Source organism: Camellia sinensis, chromosome 6, assembly GCF_055761805.1.
Source record: "Camellia sinensis isolate YWXY chromosome 6, ASM5576180v1, whole genome shotgun sequence".
Classification (NCBI taxonomy): Eukaryota; Viridiplantae; Streptophyta; class Magnoliopsida; order Ericales; family Theaceae; genus Camellia; species Camellia sinensis.
Genome location: NC_138966.1, coordinates 167,359,653 through 167,373,219, shown reverse-complemented (window position 1 = coordinate 167,373,219; position 13,567 = coordinate 167,359,653). Strand labels below are relative to the sequence as shown.

The following is a 13,567-nucleotide window of genomic DNA, read 5'->3' as shown; positions in this document are numbered from 1 at the left end:
AAGCATAGCAAGCTCTGAAATCATGTTAGAAAAGGTACCAAACCAATTAAACAAGGCAAGCATAGCATGCAACCAAGCCTAAGGCCTAAGGCTAACCTAAGGGATCAAACCATGGCTATGCAAGGCGAGTCCCAAAGGGTCGAGGGGACTCAAAACAGTCACAATGTAGGTCGACACAAGGCCCAAAACACATTTAGATGGCATCTAAATGGCCTACACATGGAAGCATACACAATGGTCCAAACATGGGGCATAAGACATCAACCTTTTAAAGCATCAAAGGAGTATCAAATGCAAGCATACAAGCATACCATATGGACTGAAATGACATGATAAGTGGTGCCAAATCACTGAAATGATGCAAGGAGAGCATGCTAGAGAGGCCAACACTCAAGGCCTATAAGGGAGATTGCATGGTAGCTATACAAAGCAAGTCATGGACGACCCAAATAACCAAAGTTAGACCTCAAGCACACTAAAACATGCATAAAAGCTTCACAAAGCTAAGCCAAAATCATGCTAAAACCAAGGCTCAAAGCACAAAGCATGTTAAGGCAATTTCATGGCATTACAAGACAAGTATGCAAAGCATGCATGGTGTGTCTAAACCAACTTGAAATAGAGATATAACATAGCAAAACAACCACAAATACCAGCTAAGACATGGCCATCGTGAACTTAAACAAGATGCTCACATATGAGGCAAAAATGACAAAAATTAAAGGTAACAAGGAGAGGGGATGACCCTCTCCTTCTTAGGACCTCAAAACATCATCCCCACCACTGAAATCCCTTTGGATTTCAGTGGTGGGAAGACCAATACAAGGTGCTCCCGAAGGTTACAAAAAGAGGCACAAAATGAGACCAAACGAGGCCTAAGAGGAGGTAAACAACCCCAAACACCAAAGAGACCTTAAACAAAGATCAAAAGCAAGTAAAAACAGAACTTTTCTCAGTTATACGCTAAGCCTAAAAATAGATGCAAGATAGGTTAAAAGCTTGTGCAAAAATGAGGAATAAAGGGGTAAGATTCTTACCCTTGAAGACCTTCTTCAAGAAGAGAGCTCCAGCAGCTTCCTTAGGTCAAAACCAACTCAAAAACTCCAAGAACAACCCTTTGGCACCTCAGCAACCAAGGTATGGTGTAACACTAGGTGCCTTAGTGCAAAACTAAGAACAAACACACCTTATACACACACAAATCAAAAGGACAGGGAGATATAGAGATAGGATAGATACAAGACTCCTAACCCTAAAACCAGACCTCTGGAACTTCTTGGAACCCTTGAGGAGGGAGGAGAAGCCCTCCCTTTATAGGAATTCCAATCTTGCAAAGCTTACAAAACAAGTTAAGCAATAGGGAAATCCCTCCATACACGTAATTGTGGGTGCCAGCTATCACAGCTGGCACAAAATATCTGCCAAAAGCAGATGAGCAGTGGTCGGCCAGCCAAAAATGACAAATTGACCAAAACACTGGTCGACCGACCAGACAGAGTGCCGACCGGCCATATCCAATGGCCGGTAGCAACAAAACAGGGCTGGTGGCTTCGAGCCATGGCTGGTGAGGTATGGGGATGGACAACAAGCTATTTCCCACCCTCAGAAGCAAAAACACAAGTGTTTGGTGCAAAACCAAACACAAAACAAGCAACTCGAGAGGTCTTGAGGCAAGGCGCGTGGCCGAGACCTCCAAGAACTCAGGACGAACACAAACATGGATAATCATCGAGTGTTCAAACGATGACGTCCAAGTCTTGAGGACGGTCAAAAATGGGGTGTCTACAAGCTCATGCGTAGTTAGAACTCTTGAAATTCTTAAAGTAGTGAGGCTATAACCTCGGCTAGAGAAGCATTCTCGGTTAAGATGCTTAAAGAACTTGATTCTTGGTTCTTGATCCTTGGTAAAGAGAACAGCATAGACCTGGTTGTATGAAGCCGACAAGTCATGATCTCAGTCAAAGCGAAAAATTAATTTTTAACCGACATGAAATGTGGAGAAACGATGTAAGTTCCATCACCTCAGGTTGCCGAGGTAATAGAACCTAAGGGGCAGTTGTGGGGAAGTATTTTGTGAATGACAACACGTAGCTAAGGTGATGCCGAAGTATCAGCCGATGTGCCAATTGGCTTGGTCATGTTGCCGAGATGATGTCGGCTAGGCCGAGGTTATCTGCGAAGATACCAGAATCTAAGATAAGCAGATAAGGGACAAAAGTCCTGGTTTATAGGAGGATCTTAGTCTAGATACAGATAAGGCTCAAGAAGAGTTTGTCTCTATCTAGATGAGGGTCCAGGATGAACATTGAGCCTGAGTCCATTGAAATTAGGCTTCTAAAGAGATCAAGTCACTGCTGGTTATAAAAGTAAGGCACCTTCGTGGGTAGAAAGTAAGTTCTTTCTTGTGAGTTTAACCACAATTTGCTATCTTTGAGAGATACTAATTACTGACTTGATCATCGGAGTGCCCCCGGGTGAACGAACCACCACCAGATTCTCATCTTCTTGTTGCAGGTTGTTGGACTTAATCTATTTTGCCGGTGCTCTCTAGCTGAGTTCCCCGTTTGGTTGTGTGGTCAAAAATCAACACTTACAATGTGTATAGTTATGATTGAATTCATGCATTCTGAAGTTGGATTATATATTGATAATTTTGAGTAAAATTTTAAATTAAAATTCTGAATTTGAAGCAACCATTCAGTTTGTGGCAGTAACACTAGCAAAAAAATAAAATAAAAAATGAAAGGAATTGACTTACATGCTTTGACTGGAGGATATTGTTTGAATTTGTGGAGTTCATCATAAATCACATTTTGATAATTCAAATCATTTATTTATTGGGTCCTTTGTATACAAAATAAAAAGAAATAAATCGATCTTATAATCGTAATTTATTCAAATTGAATAGCTTACGATTACTGAATCGACTAAATTTTTGTGTGTGACTAATAAGACATTACAAAATAAACGGTTCAAATTATTGAAATGAGACTTGTGGTGAGATTCACAGGTCTAGACAACACCCTCCCATCTAGGTTATGGATCGAAGGAAAGCCTAGCTGAAAATGAAAAAAATGCATTTCAATTAGAAAATGAAAAAATAATTTCGTTTTTATAGTGGTACAAGTCTTTTATGAATTACTATATGGTATAATTTTTTTAAAAAAATATTTGGTGTAATTTTTTTTATGTGCAGACTTACACAAATAAAAATTCTTACATGTTCTACAATTATTTCAATCTGTCTCACTTACCGATCAATTTTCCAAAAAAACAAAAAAAATGTCGTTTACATTTTCATTGTTTTGGGTCAGTGATAGATCCTCTCAAACACCTCACATTCAAAATGGTTAATTTATATAAGAGAGGGTCTACAAATTTTATAAAAATAATAATTAAACATTTGTAAATATTTCTCATCAAATGGTAAGATTTATTCATACTATAAGTTCACAATAATTTTTTTAAATACACGTTATTGATTTAATAGTGTAGTCGCTTTTTGATTTTGTTTTTCTATAAAGGGGCCTATACATAATTTTGTTACAAGCTCATGTATCTACTACTACTACTTAGTGGTCCTTGCTAGCACATAACATACCACATAAGCTCCAACCACCATCCTAAATTTTTTGCTAGCAAAAATGGTCACCGTCGCCGACATTCGAAGGGCATAAGCAGGCTGAGGGCACAACGACAGTTATGGCGATGGGAACCTTCACTCCACCAAACTGCATTGATCAGAGTATGTACCCTTGTAACAAGCCCGCGGGGGACCTCGCTACAGCTCAGACTCGACTTTTGCAGTCACGGTTCTAAATCTGAACCAAAGAGTCCAAATCCGGCAAATCGTTTTAGGAAAACTGATTTTTGAAAGAAGTGCCAAACATGGACTGCTTTGCCAGATACAGAGTCGCCACCTAAATATTTTATTTTGGGAAATTTAGGAAACCCTGACTCGGTGCCAAAAGGCCACGTGTCCGTCATCACCAAAGTTGCCTCGGCTCGGGAACTTGGGTACGATTGGGGAAGGTCACTTCGTGAGCACCCCCGCTCGCCCGGTCATAGACCGGCCTCTACTAACCATGATATCAATTTTTGAAAACATTGTGAGTTCTTATTCCGGTTATTAGCCTAGGTTACTATGTGATGCTCACAGCATATAAGTATAGACCGGGTCGCCCGAATTGGAACAAAACATTTTATGTTTGTTTTTTTGAAAATGGTTTGCTACCCGCAGGTAGGTTTGAAACATTTTGATGATTCATTCCAATTCAGATAACCCAACCTTCACCCACAGGCATTCAGGCAGATATATTAGATAAGCACATAGCCTCATGGTAAGCATGCTATCATGGCATTCACTCACACGCATGCAAGGATGCTAAAGCATAAAACTCACCGAGTACTCCAAGCCAAAATAGAAACTATATTAGAAATCATGCATGATCCTAAGTGTACAGAAATGCCTAATGCAACACATGCAAAATGCAACTATAGTAGGCTCGGCTATTCTAAGATGGCATACGAAATGCTATAACTAACATGTATTCAACTTGTAATTGAAAGTACAATGCAGTTAATATGATGCGCCGAGCTCGATGCATGCAATACAGATGAATGATGCAAACATGCTGTCATACTGTATGCTAATTGAAATATGCCTTAATCTAACCATCAAAAGCAGATAAATAAAAGGGAGAAAGACGTGGGGTTGGAAGACATACATCACACTCACCCACACTTATTACAGTTGTGCCCTCACTCGGAGGGTCCGAATAAATAATACAGTCCAAATACTACAGTCCCCAAATAAAAGAATATTACAGTCCAAAATATTACAGAATTCTAATTAATTAATGAATTAACTAGAAAGCAAATAAACTGGCGTGCAAGCCGGGGACTGCCTTGCTTCTGGTGGATGATGCATGTCCGGACTGTCTTGCGCGGAAATCCACCGGAATGCCCCAATTAGCCTCTGTTTACACCTGTTATTCTTGAAAAGCGTGCCAAGTCCCGGAAAGTTGCTGATTCCTGGTTTTGCTGTAACAGAGAGCAGGAAAGGGGCATAGCAATGTATTTGCACAAATATATGCATGTCTCGATCCTCGTGCCACCAATCACGCATACCGAGGCATGATGGCCGAGGAGTCGAAATGCACAACTCAATATAGGATGAATGCACATGAAACTACAGCTAAAACCTAACTCCATCATGGATAATCCGGAGTGTCGGTGACTGGGGAATTGAGACACATTCCGTCACTCGGAGTACGAAATGTACCTCGTTTCCCGTGCCCGGGCTAACTCCTATTCCGGACATGATGCAATATGCATGATATGCATGAAATGCAACTAATATACAATCTTAGCATACACAATGCTATGGAATGATATGCCTCGAAATACGTGCACTCGGGCACGCAAACCGAGAAAAAGACGGAATGCAATGAAAATGAGATGCCTCGGAGTACGTGCACACGGGCACGCAAACCGAGGCGATGACAGATATAATGAAAATGAGATGCCTCGAAGTACGCGCACACGGGCACGCAAACCGAGACGATGACAGATACAATAAAAATGAGATGCCTCGAAGTACGTGCACACGAGCACGCAAACCGAGGCGATGACAGATACAATAAAAATGAGATGCCTCGAAGTACGTACACACGGGCACGCAAACCGAGGCGATGACAGAATGATGAAAATGAGATGCCTCGAAGTATGTGCACACGGGCACGCAAACCGAGGCGATAACAGAATGATGAAAATGAGATACCTCGAAGTACGTGCACACGGGCACGCAAACCGAGGCGATGACAGATACAATAAAAATGAGATGCCTCGAAGTACGTGCACACGGGCACGCAAACCGAGGCGATAACAGAATGATGAAAATGAGATGCCTCGAAGTACGTGCACACGGGCACGCAAACCGAGGCGGTGCATACGCAATGCAAATGACATGGAAAATGACAAATGGACTTATACTAACATGAGAGAGCCTCAGCCACACTCACATAAGATGCCGATGGCAGAAAATGAGGTGCCTCGAAATGCGTGCACACGGGCACGCAAACCGAGGCAATGCATACGCAATGCAAATGACATGGAAAATGACAAATGGACTTATACTAACATGAGAGAGCCTCAGCCACACTCACATAAGATGCCGATGGCAGAAAATGAGGTGCCTCGAAATGCGTGCACACGGGCACGCAAACCGAGGCAATGATGAAATGTGATGCAACATGGCAAAAATGATATGCAAGCATGCTAATGGAATTTCAGCAACAAAACAAAGGGAAAACAGCCCCGGGATGAGGCGAAATGACGTGAAATGCAAGGAAATGTCCCGAAATGTAACATTAGGCACCCGAAATGATCTATAGCTATGCTAAACATGCACAATATGGACATGCAATGCAAAGACAAAAGCTAGACAGTCCCAAAATAAGCACTTTTCCAGTTATAAACATGGCCAAACAGCAAGTATAAGCATGGCAAAAATAGCATACAAGAATAGGGGCCAAGATAGGGGTAATGAAGCAAGTGGTATAAGCTAAACCCAAACTGAAAAATTTCCTTCTACAACACTGAAGATGGACCAAAAATATGAACATTTACAGTATATGGCAGCCTCAAAATCAGTATACAAATATGCTAAAAATGGGATGCAAAACAAGGTCCAAAAGGTGCTATAACATGAAGTATATAAAATAATCACCAAACAGAAAAAAAGTGTGAATGAAACATGAAGTATAGGCCAAAATAAGACTACTTTCAGTTCGGACCAAGGTCCAAAAACAGAAGCAAAGAGGGCTACTAATTTATGCAAAAATGGGGGCCAAATAGGGGATATAACTACAAGTGACATATGGAAATACCAAACAATGTTGAGCCCTTCTCCAATGTTGAAGAGGGGCTCAAAATATGCCTTATATCAGTTTATAACATGCTCGAAAATAAATTTCTCATGGGTCAAAAATAGCATGCAAAATCATGACATACAACATGGTCAATGAAGCAAGTATATTATGGAGGGCTCAAACAAGGTTGAGCCCTTAATGAGAAGTGAATATGAGCTCAAAATATGGCCCTTTTCAGTTAGGGCCGAAGCTTGAAACCAAAAAGAAATGAGGCTTAGAAATAGATAAAGGAAAAGGGTCAAAAGGATCAAAGTGTAACTTACCCTTGAAGATCCAAGCTTTTGTTGCTTCTTGGGTTGATTTGGAGCTCCCTTAGCCTTCAAGAATCCCTCCTTGCTGCTGGAAATGAGATGGTGGTGGTAGAGCTTGGTGGTGTAGAAGGAATGAAGGTTAAGAAGTTAGGGTTTTTTGGAGAATTGAGAAGGATGACAATGGAGTTTAGGGTTTGTGCTTGGAGAGGAATTTTTCTAACCCCCAAGAAGAAGACCCTCAGCTGGTTATAAGGTCAAGAAAGGGGTGTAAAAGGGGGGTGAATTGGAGAGCAAAACTCTCTCCCAAAATATCCCCCGGATACAGAAAATATCTGGGGGATATTGCCCCACAGCTGGAAAGGCTACAGTGAGGAGACCACGGCCGGCCTCTCACTTTGGCTGGAGGTGGCCGGCCGGCCACACCCCCTAGCCGGCCGGCTAGGGGTCAAAAGGGTCAACAAGCTTTTCTGGCCGGCCAGATATTGGGGAGGTAGCCCTATGTGTGTACAACACAACCATGTAATTGAAGTTCCAAGAAAGTGGGCCCAAGGGGTTCAACAATGGCTCGGAAAGAGGGGGTCAAAAGGGTCAAGTTGACTTACTGGCCGGCCATGAACTTTTAGGGGCCTCTCAGGTGTGTACATCACAGATATGTGGTTCAAAGTTCAAGAAAAAAGGTCCAAGGGGTTCAACATTAGCCCGGAAGAAAGGGGTCAAAAGGGTCAGGTGACCTTAATGGCCGGCCCCCAACTTTTAGTGGCCTCCCAGATGTGTAGATCACAGATATGTGGTTGAAAGTTGGCAACACTACCCCTAAGGTATTCAACATTAGCCCGGAAGTTGCAAAAACGGGCGCCGGGAGGCTCCGGAGGAGAGATAACTGGTTGTTGCAACAATTGCTGGCCTCCCACCCTTCAGTGACCTTCCCTGTGATAAAACAGAGGTACCTGCCAAAAATGAGCGAAAACCGTTGCAAAACGAATGTTCCGGAGTCAAAACACGCAGTTCGGGGTCCCGGAAATGGGCCGTTAAGCACCGAAAATGGTATTCGACCTCGAAGTGGGTTTCTCAGCCCCCAGTGTCCCTCAAAATGGATGAAATAAGATGTATGCCAAAAATCAAAGCAAAAGGAGATGGTTAAGCGGTCCCGAACCGAGGCACACGGCCTGACGGCTCCGAAAACCGGGAACCGGACTCCGAAATGGGCAAAATGGCCTACGGCCACCAAATGTAGCCTACGGACATTGAGAGATGGTCTACGAGACCTCTCACTCCCTTCAGGAAAAGAAACAGAGAAAACCGAGTCTGGTTCGCAAACCGAGACAAGGCACAAAAAAGGGTTCGGAAGTCCGGAGGCAGGGCTTACGGCCGCGACTCTGAAACTTCTGAACGAGCACATTATGCAACATCACCAAGCGCTCAATCGGTGACGTCTGAGTCTTAAGGTCGGTCAAAAATGGGGTGTCTACAACCCTGATTACTACTTTCAAATTAGGAACAGTGAGTATAAGACCAAGCTCAAAGAAAAGTTCAAGAGCATTTATTTATTTTATTAGCATGTCCTAAATCATCTCTTGGTCTGTAATTGAATGGTGGTTATAATTTAAGAGAACATCTAGGAAGGAATTAATTGATTAAAGATGTTCTAAATCATGCAGCTCAAGCATGTTCTTCCAAATATAACCTTGTATATGTCAATACTTTACTGTATATTAATAGGATTTTTTTTGGAATTTCTTTTTACATTCCTAGGGACAAAATAATTTCACTAGGACTCTAAAAATGTCACAAACAATCTATAGTTGAGACAATTGCCAGCTAACAGTCCAATGATTGGTTTTCTATGTTAATTTTCCATTATAACAGATGACAAATCTATGATTAAGAAGCGTTACACATAGTTGACTGAGGAGATTTTGAAAGAAAATCCTCAAGTGTGTGAGAACATGGCACCTTCACTTGATGTTAGGCAGGGCATGGCTGTGGTTGAAGTACTGAAGCTAGAAAAAGAGGTTGCAACTAAGGCAATCAAAGAATGTGGTCAACTAAAGTCCAAAATTACCCACTTGGTCTTTTGCACCACCAGTTTTGTTGACATGCCCAATGCTGACTACCAGCTCACCAAGCTCCTTGGTCTTAGCCTATCGGTCAAGCGGCTCATGATGTACCAACAAGGTTACTATGCCGATGGCATGGTGCTTTGCCTAGCTAATGACCTCGTTGAGGTGCTCGGGTCTTGGTTGTGTGCTCTGAGATCACTATAACCACCTTTCATGGGCCTAGTGACACCCATCTTGACAACCTTGTGGGCCAAGCCCTAATTAGTGATAGTGCAGTTGCAGTTATAGTTGGGTTAGACCTGGTGCCCGGGGTTGAGAAACTATTATTCGAGTTGGCCTCAGTGGCCCAAACCATTCTCCCTGATAGCGATTGTTACATCAACAGACAACTTCAGAAAATGGGCCTTTCATTTCACTTACATAAGGATGTTCCAGGGCTTATCTCCAGGAACATATAGAAGAGCTTCTGTCACGACCCAAACCCGCCTCTATGGGTTTAGCGTCGTAACCGACTAGAAATCCTTGGATTACCAAAGGCCTCTTAACAGAACAATATATAATAAAGGGCTGCGGAAGAAAAATATAGAAAATATGTAATGTCCATAGAGCTATGTTAACATATATGAGACAGAAAACTTCAAAACAACTTATGTGTATATACGTGACATCATAAATACATGAGTCTTATGTCACCCAAGTACACAGACAATGCTAAAAGGGAACTTAGCCCAATATACAGATAAACAAAACCAAGTAAAAACATATGTAACTAAGTTACAAACTAAACATTTGGAAGGGAACCTCCCCGGGAGGCACAGTGGTTGGATGACCCAAAACTCCAAGCAGCAGCTTAGGCCTGGTCACGCTCCTGCTCACTTACATACATAATATAAATAGTGAGCAGAAGTCCAGTGAATAATAACAGAGTAAAGGGTTTAAATGAATGATGTCCATAACAGGTACAGAAATCAGAGTTCATATTAGAAACAGATTATGTTTATGTTCTTGTTCAATCTATAAACAGAAATCAGAGTTCATGCTTTGTTCTATATAGTACATCCATTAGCGTTAACTTGCTTGTTAGTTCCATAGAGAACCTCCGGTACCGGGAACTTGTAACATACTTGGGTTACGGTATTGTTACCCCTGGCGAGGGCCATGAGACCATGGTATTATTACCCCCGGGCAAGGGCCTTGTGGTAAGGATGCCACGAATACTTGTCAGAAATTGAACAATCATTCATTGAATAGAATATTACATTTTATAAAAACAAAGCATTTCTTGTCATATCATACCATAAAAGAAATTACTTAAATGTAAACGTACCTTTACAAAGTTATTACTCACAGATGGCTCCACTTGCAGAACAGAGGAATCAAATAACTTATGGTGCGTGACCTACACACACATAGCAGAAATACATAATGAAACATACACTCGGTTGATTCTTAACTTCTTTCGTTTCATTCTTAGTGTTTTTTTTTTCCTTCTATGTCTTAGCCTCTTATTGAGTCTTAAACATGGCCTAGGAATGCCTATGATGCAATGTGAATGCCAAAATGCACTTTGGGACTCTTAACCAAACTTATTGAAAATAGGGGTCATGCTCGAGCGCAACCTCCCTCGCTCGAGCGGACAGGCAAACATGTGAGGGGCCGCTCGAGTGCAACTTACTTCGCTCGAGCGATCTGCAAACTTTGAAAAAGTACTGGTTGTGTGATTTTCACACTCGACGGACGCTCAACTACCGCTCGAGCGTGAGACTCAAGTCCTCATTCGAGCGGTCTACAAAAACATGAAACTTTTGGAAGCTCGCATTTCACGCTTGAGCGGACTTCAGGCGCTCGAGCGGAAGTGTAAGATCACAAAGTAGTCGCTTGAGTGCAGATTTTTCCACACGAGCGGAAGTGTAGAATCTGGAATTTCCAGATTACACTCCCAAGTTCCAAACTCGAATTACACAATTCGAAACTCATCTTTTTGGGCCAAAACTCCAGAAAACATTTCAAAACTTGTAAAATACCATGGTTTGAAGATCATTTCATTAAATCAAGGCCCAAAGGTATGCCAATTGATCAAAACTCCAACTTGAAATTGTGAAAACATATCATTACACATCATGCATGTAAAAGTGCAAGTTCAAAGCTTTCAAAACATAATCAAATGAGATGTCTAACTCAAAAACATATTGAATTCTTTGATCAAGGCCAAAATGAGGACATACAAAAGGAAATTCTTTGAAAACAACTTCAAATTGTGATGAAATGAGCATGCATGTATGATATGGTTCAATTCTTTTCAATTCTAACTCAATTCTTGCATAAGCCAACTTAATTCTCTAGAGTTTATGTCCCATACACTATAATTGTACAATCTAAGCACTGAATTCTTACCTAGGCTTGTCAATGAGAGAGTTAGAAGCTTGATCCTTTTGTTTCTAGGTTCAACCCTTCAATTCCTAGCAAGTTTTTTGGTTGAGCTCAAATCTCTTCTTTCTATTCCTCTCTTACGTTTGTTTACTTGTGTAGGCTCAAAGTGTATTGAAATGAAGGAAAAAGGATGAGTGGAGGTACCAATGGTGCCTTATATAGGCTTGGACAATAGTGTAATTAAATTGTTGATCAAACTAATCAAGTAGCACAAATAATGTGACACATATGCAATTTCTTTAGAATTTCACCTTAATTACTTATTAGGCATACTTAATCATGAATTAACGTTAATTAAAGGTCGGGGTTGTTACAGATTTGAGGAGGCATTCCAATCCTTGGGCATCTCTGATTGGAACTCTATTTTTTGGATTGCACACCCTAGTGGGCCTGCTATTTTGGACCAAGTGGAATTGAAGTTGGACCTTAAGGTTGAGAAACTACAGGCCAAGAGGCATGTGCTAAGTGAGTACGGTAACATGCAAAGCGCAAGTGTGCTATTCAGACTGGATGGATATGGGCTCAAGACCACCGGTGAAGGGCTTGAGTGGGGTATGCTATTTAGGTTTGAGCTTGGGCTCACTGGTGAGATTGTTGTGCTCAATTGTTTGTGCACTTAAAAGTTAAAAGGGTTGCTTAAATTAAAGCAATTATTCATCCACATAAATTTTCCGTCTAAATCCCTCTTAAATGGATTTCTTATCGGTGAGAGTCAGGTTTATTACTGGTAAGAGTCTCATTTAGGGGAATTCAGATGAAAAATTTGTATAAATGAGTTATTAATGCTTAAATTATAATCATTGTTTTTTTTTTTGGTAGTAAATTTGTGGTTGTGTTGTGGAATCTTTTCTTTTTTTTTCAATTTCTTACGCGGTGTTTGAGTTAGGTTAACACGCACCTCGACAAATCTCATCTCGAGATGGGAGCCTACCGTTAGCCATGAGATGTTGCAGCTACCAGGACTAGACCGCAATGAACAAGAACCTTACCCAGCAATAAAGAAGCTACTAGACCACAAGCTTGTGGTTTTGTTTGGTTTCACTTTATTGTTTGCATTTTAAAGTAAGAAATGAAATTTGTGTGTTTGGAACCTTAATGATTATTGAAGGTTGATATATTCTTTGCAATTATTGGTGGTTGCAATTTGTATAAATGTAATGACTTTGATTATGTATATCTAAGTGTTGGGTTTTTTTTTTTTTTTTTAAAAAAAAATTATGTGTATCTAAGAGCAGGTTATTACCAACAAAAAAAAAAGGATAAGTTGAAGGCTGAACAAATGAATTATTGTTTCACAAACACGAACTAAGTTATTGAAAAAAAGTCAAAGTTTTTTTCGGTTATAGTTTTTAGAAATTATTTTTAGATGGATTTTTGTTTATCTTTATTGAAATTTTTTATATTTTAGTAATTTTTTATTTTTTTAGATATATCAAAATTAGATGCATCTAAAAAGTTAAAAAAATTACTAAAAATAAATGAAAACTCTAAAAAAAATACACACAGATTTTTGTTCGAATTTTTGTTTGTTTTTAATAATTTTTTAAATATTGTTAGTCAATTTGTTTTACTTTTTAGATGTATCTTGATTAGATTCATCTAAAAATTATAAAACTTTAATTAAAATATAAAAATAAGTGAGAATTTATTTAAAAATAATTTTTAAAAAATCAAACTAAGGCTTTTAGCAACTTTAAAAAATATAAATAAAAAATTGTTTGAAAGGTGCTTTAGCTTCATAGACAAACTTCATATTTCTTTTTATATTTTTTGCCCACTTTGTTTTTCTCTCTCTATTCACTCACTTTTTTTTGTTTTTTTGTTTTGGTCTTCTCACTTTTTATCTTTTGGTTCTTACATGCCTCTGTTTCTTGATCAGACGACCCTTTTTTTT

At 40.1% G+C, this 13,567-nt stretch overlaps 1 pseudogene; it reads left to right on the top strand.

Annotated features, from left to right (window-relative positions):
• The first annotated feature begins 3,644 nt into the window (after positions 1 to 3,644).
• On the top strand, positions 3,645 to 12,293 carry LOC114322152 (chalcone synthase 1-like; annotated as a pseudogene).
• Positions 12,294 to 13,567: the final 1,274 nt, after the last annotated feature.